Source organism: Myotis brandtii, unplaced genomic scaffold (assembly GCF_000412655.1).
Source record: "Myotis brandtii unplaced genomic scaffold, ASM41265v1 scaffold82, whole genome shotgun sequence".
NCBI lineage: Eukaryota > Metazoa > Chordata > Mammalia > Chiroptera > Vespertilionidae > Myotis > Myotis brandtii.
In genome coordinates, this window is record NW_005371324.1 from 10,679,396 (window position 1) to 10,686,142 (window position 6,747).

Genomic DNA, 6,747 nt, shown 5'->3' on the forward strand with positions numbered 1-6,747 from the left:
TAGACATTTCAGTGGTTTTCAATATTTTATTATAAAACTACTTATCTTAGTCTGTTTCAGCTTCTATAACAAACACTGCAGACCAGGTTGCTTATAAATATAATAAATTTATTTCTCATAAATTTGGAGGCTGGAAGTCTGAAATCTAAAATAGAAATTATTTTTGTTTTAACATTATAGCATTTTATATTCATTGTATAGATATTGGAGAGTATATATATACATATATATATATATCAAAATTAAAATGGTTTTCTCATATCTGTCTGTATCTCCAAGTCCTATATGCCTTATTTTGATTTTTTTGAAATTTATATATGAAATAAGTCTGTATAAGCTATCCTGTGAGCATTTTTTATTTGGCATGTTTTTTGAGATTCATATGTACTGCTTTGTAGCATATTTTTTCTTTTTTTTCAGTCTAGTATTCCATAATATGAAAACACCATGGGTTATCCATTTTTCTGTCTAAGAATATGTAGAATTTCCATTTATCTTGCTATAAATAATTCCGTTATCTATCAATGTTTGTGTCTCTTGGGTTACATATTCAAGTGTATTTTAGGGCCATGACTTTCAGAGTTTTTTATTCCAACCCTCAGAAATGACTTCACTTTACATTGTAATGCAGTACACATACAAATACTCAAACATGTATATGCACCTATAGCTAAAACATTATTTTTGCAAAATTATATTACATGCAATGTATACTTATATTTTCTATTCTATTCTAATTTTAAAAATGCTGGTTGTGGGCCAATAAATTGATTTTATGGTTTCAAAATGACTAATGTAAAAGTAGTGCTCTGGCCAGGTAGCTCAGTCGTTTAGAGCATCGTCCAGATATGCCAAGGTAGTGGTTTAGCTCCAGTCAGGGCACATACAAGAATCAATAGATAAATGCATAAATAGATGGAGCAACAGGTCGATGTTTGTCTCTCTTATTTCCTCTCTCTCCAAAATCAATCAATAAAATTTTAAAAACAGAAGCAGAAAAGAATAATATGGAATTTTACTCCATATTAACAATATGAAATACATATTATTCTTCAAAAGAAGGATGGCTTTAAGTTCTGCTAATATGGTAAAACTTTCTTTAAAGATATTTTAATCATATCTGGGGTTTTTTCAAAGTGCCTCTTAATCTGATAGATGTTATGTCATCTACCCTTCACCTCTCTCTCTAATCAGTTGTTCCTGCTTCTTTCTTCCCACTAATGGTGTTGCTCCACCAGTCAGTCTTCTTGCCCTTTCAAAATCTTTTTGTTTATCTCTAATCTTTTATTATGTAGAAATACTAGCCTTAGGATCAATTCACCTTGAAACAGTATGTTTTTTACAACATAGTTTCCAAAACATAGATACTTATCCATTAATGGATCCTGAAATCAATGTAGTGTTTTCATTGAAATGTTTTTTCATTGAAATGCAGTAGATCAGAAAACAATGTTTTGTTTTACAAAACTTTGCTATGATTACGTGTGTGTGTGTGTGTGTGTGTATATACTAGCTTGCAATAATATGTGTTTCTTATTTTAGGTAATGAGTAGTTTTTTTCGGTCATGCTCCCCTTTGTGAAAAACAATTTATTAATGGTCCTTACGCTGGGTTACACTATATATTCTCACAAATGGTTCAACCTCTCCCCACTTTATCATTGACACCTTTAGGGATGTTATTATGTGGCACAGACTTGCCTTGGCACTCATGCAAATCCAATTAGAATGTCAATGGGTCTGAGTATAGTAACTGCCTGCGCTAGCTCTTAAATCCGATTATGACTTCAGTAGGGATCAGATGGTATTTCTCAGAGTTACTTTCTGACAATGAAATCAGCGGGGGGATTTTTCTTTCCAAAAAATCAACCAACATTATGTTGCTTCTTAAAGTTTTTCTGTCAGCCTTGTGGTCTGGTTCTAGGTGAACAATGCCTGGGTGATCATGGTGATCTCGCTTGCATCTTGCTTCACCACGTTTAATGCAGATGTGAGGGCTCAGGTTGGCTCTGAGGAGCCCTTGGATGGAAACTGGTCCTCCTTCCTGAGGACCTCCGTGGTCACTGAAGCAGGCCTACCTCAGTGGGCTGCACAGGTGTTTCACATGACTTTCTTACTCCTTCAGGGTAAACACCTACTTTTATCCCTGTTCTTTCTAATGTGTCTTTACTAAGTATAGGCTCTGGGGAATCCTAAGATTCTCAGGCACACGTGCCAATGTGCGAATACATTCTTCACTCTGACTTGTTCCAGTCACTTCCAATTCTTCAAATTGCACTCCACATAACCTTCCAGATCTTGCTACCCAAAATCTTTTGATTCTGCATAAATGTTTAGGGCAAATCTCTCTCTCTCATATTTATATGTAGTTTTATATATATAGTAATCTGCACATATCATCATCTTTTTAAGTTCTTTTGAATGAAGTGCAATGTTCTTTTATAGACATTGCTTTGGGGCAGTACTGAAATCCTGTAAATTCTTAGATCACCCCTGTTACCTGCCTACCTGTGAGGCTTAATTATACCAACACAGTACTCAGAGGCACGTTCAACATCCCAAGTATGTGTATATTTTCAGATTTCAGTGTTTTAGGTTTGTAACTTACTGCGTATAAATATGTTACATACCTGAAATAAATATTTGCCCAAACTCCAATGTTTCTTGTAAGTCTGTGCCAGGTAATAACACCCCCAGAGACTTCAGTGATAAAGGTGGCTAAACTGTTCTATGAAACAAATGATAAGAGACATCAAAGGGTAAGATTTTGAAATGGCATAGAGACTCGTGAATAAGTATTTTAAAAACTTACTTGATTACATACCACACAGCCTCCAGACAGTTTTCTCCAAATCACTTTTTAGCAGATCTTTTCCAGATATTTATGCCTCTTACTCAGTGGCATGCCGGAGTCTGCGCCTATTGATTCAATAGAGTCAATTGTGCGCAACTCTTACCTTTAGTGATGTCATGTTAGTGACATTATTGTTGAAATTGGCCATGGTGGGAGTATTTACACAACAGAAATTGGCAAATATATGTTACAAATCAGTGCTTTTTTCCCCCCTAAAGCCTTTGTTAAACATTTATCAGCACACATCTGCTTATACCTGAACTTTTTTATTTTTCAGGAAATAACATAATTTAAGACACATAGTGTCTGGAGAGATTGGGTTAAAATGCAATTTCCAGTCTAGAATTTCATATGGATTCTGTTGGATTACAGTTATGGCTGCATAATGATGTTTCAATCAACAAAGGGCTACAGATACATAGAAGCAAACTATACCACCTAGATTTGTGTAAGTACACTCTAAGATGTTTACAGGATGTAATCTCCTGAGGGTGCATTTCTCAGAATATATCCACTTCACTAAGCAGCATATGACTGCATTTCATTAGAGTATGATTTTATAGCATTGTGTCCATCTGTCTTTTCAATAGAAACAGCCAGTCTTGAATACTGTCTTAACTCTCTCACCTGTCAAAAAATTGAAAGTGACTGAGGGGGGTTTTCTGCAATCTTATTCTAAATTTCATATGGTCTGTCATCACACCTCTGGTCAGTTCAATATTCATTGACTTGCCCTTCACAGTCATTATAGGAGTTCAGTTTTGACACAATTGTAAGTTGATCATTCAAACTGAGTTGTAGCTGCACCTGCATTTTAGGCCAAATATTTTAGACAGAAACCCTTAAGGGTTAAACTGAATGTAACTGCAGCCACTTGGAAACCTCCACTCTTGCCTTGGGCTGCACTGAGACCAACCTGCACATCCAAGGGAAAAAAAAACAAAACAATGAGAACACTAAAGTAAATTAGAACTTACACACAGATACTTAATGAGCTGGGAAAGCACAGATAAGCAATGCAGACCTATGCCAAAGGTTTTGAGATTAGGTCAGTGGTTCTCAAGTGAGGGTGATGTTGCCCTCCAGGAGACATTTGGCAATGTTTAGAGACACGTTTTGTTGTTACAATTAGGGGTAGAAGTCTATTGTGTCTAGTGGCTACCACTTGCTGCTAAATTTCATAGCACGCATCAGAATGTCCCACAGCAGAAGACTTATCAGTCCCAATTGTCAATGATGCTCAGATTGTGAAACCCTAGATTGGAGGTCTATAGGCCTAAAAATACCTATCACCTTAGAGAACTTCTTTAAAATCCATTTTGATTGCCTCTATCTGTGTGTTTTGGTAACAGGGGTGAAACACATGGGGAAATCTTTTTCCGCAACTCCAATCTTCAGGATGCCCCACCTTTCCTTTCACAGGTCACACTTCCTTTTCTTATTTGGAATAATTTAGCAATGGTTTATGTCTCCTCTTGCCTCCTGTCTCCTGTGTATTCTCCAAAATTATCTTTACTTGCCACTCTACTCAGAAGGGCAAATGAGTTTCCTTAAGATCTATTCTCCTTAGCGAGATTTAAGGTAAAGAGGTAAGGAGAGTTGTAAATAACAAATGTGATTTTCTTTTCTCCTACATGTGGGAGAGTTAAGTTAATCTTAGAATGCATGAGTAATCTATTTCTTAACTTTAGATTTGTTTTTATTCTTTCCAAGTTTGTCATGCTTTCTACTTTTGTTTTGCATTTGGGTAATTAAAAAGTAGTAACTCAGCAGGAGGATTTTCCCTGCAGTCAGAATACCTGCTAAAATATGATTGAGGACACCTTGACTCAAAAGAGACCTGATAATTAAACTGTGTGTATGTTTTTCTAAAGAATTACATAATGAATGTACTTTTTTGGTAAAGTTTATTTTCTATCCTTTACTAAACTTTGAAGTAGAATTATTAATTGTTATTGAAGTTTATTTCATTATCGTTAATAGGCTTCCCACATTTGCAAATCATTTACTCCCACTAGTTCAGAAGCTACTAATAGCAGCCCCTAAATCACAAGCTTGACAGAACAGCTTCATGTTCTTTCCTGATTACACTATCTTTGCACTTCCAGATTTAACAAGGTTATTATATTCTTGAATTTTTGGACCTTGTGAATCATTTTAGGAGAAGTGATATGGTGATGCTAAAGTGATCCTCTTTTAAAAATTATAATTTTAATTTTTCCTACCTCCTAAATGATATTTCAAAATTTTACCGTTCAAACAGCAACAGGTTCAATATGAAGCAGGAATTTTGGACTGGAACACATGGTGTTCCCCTGGCCAGGATGGTTTCCCGGGCTCTTTGTCTGTCGTAGTCAAAGAATGAATCCACGAATCCACCAACGGAAGATGGAATAGCAAAGGTGGAAATTTATTGAAGAACAAGTACAGATTCCCACGTGGGGAAGGGGAAAGAATTTCACAGCACAGACTCCCACGTGGGGAGAGGGAAAAAGTCCCACAGAATTCCCTTTTCTAAGGTTTATAAAGACTGCAGATCTTTGTGCCTTGATATCCCCTCTGATTGGTCACTATTCCCTTAAGTTACTATAGTTATTCCCTTTGGGCTTTCTTCTTCTCCCTTTGAATGAGGGGTTTCCTTCCCTTTATTTTGTAAATATAGACCTGCTATTTCCTGCTCCTTCATTTTATGGAAATGTACCTACTGTTGCTCTGCAGCCCTGTGCTTCCTCTATGGTCCCCTTAATTATTAAAATTTCTAAAATTTCCTAAACCTGTCTTTTTCACCCCTAAAAATTCCTGTTTCAAATAGTTCTATGGGAAAATCTAGGCAGAATTTTACAAGCGCATTCACAAATGACCCAATATGTGGGTATAGAAGCACTTCAAAGATAAATTTGATTCCTCCTAGACAACTGTTTCTGCAATTCATGGAGATCAATGTAGAGTTACATACACCAAAGTCATTGGAAACCCCTGGCATCAAGAGAAAAATACATGTGTGGACATTGAAGAAAGGAGCAGTTACTTTCCCTCATTAATTGACAGTAGACAATTAGATTAATCCATGGATTTGCTACTATATAGACCATTGGCAAATCATTTTACTTTTTGGAACTTCTATGAAATGGGAACAATAGTTTTATGCCAGTGCTGTGTGAATGATTCAGGGAGCTAATTTTTCTCTTAATAAATAGCTATTGAAAACCAAGCATGTAGTAGACACTATCTACACTAATAAAAGAGAAACATGGTAATTGGCGTACGACCGCTACCCTTCCCATTGGCTAATCAGTGAGTATATGCAAATTAACTGTCAGCCAAGATGGCGGCCGGCAGCCAGGCACTGAAGCGGGCAGGGAGGCTTGCTTGCTGTGGACTCCAACGTTCCATGCCTAACTTGCAAGCCTCTCAGTTGCAACTCTAAGCAACTATATACTATGTTGCAAATAAGAAGCTAAACAAAACCCCAGAAAAGGGCTTCCATTCAGCCGGGCTCAGACCGCAACATTGTATCGATGTTTTCAGCTTCCAGGCCTCAGAGCTAAAGCTGGCCCAGAATAAAAAAAAAAAAAAAGAGAAGAAAACAAGGAGCGGTTGGAAGCTTTAGTCACTTGCCAGCCGGAAAACAGCCCTCAGCCCCTCACCCAGACTGGCCAGGCACCCCAGTGGGGATCCCCACCCTGATCCAGGACACCCTTCAGGGCAAACCAGCCAGCCCCTACCCATGCACCAGGCCTCTATCCTATATAGTAAAAGGGTAATAGGCCTCCCAGCACCGGGATCAGCGGAGCAGCGAGGCTCCCGGCACCGGGATCAGCGTGACAGGGGGCAGCACCCAAACCCCCTGATCGCCCTGCGGCTCTGTGTGTGACAGGGGACGGGGCCACAACC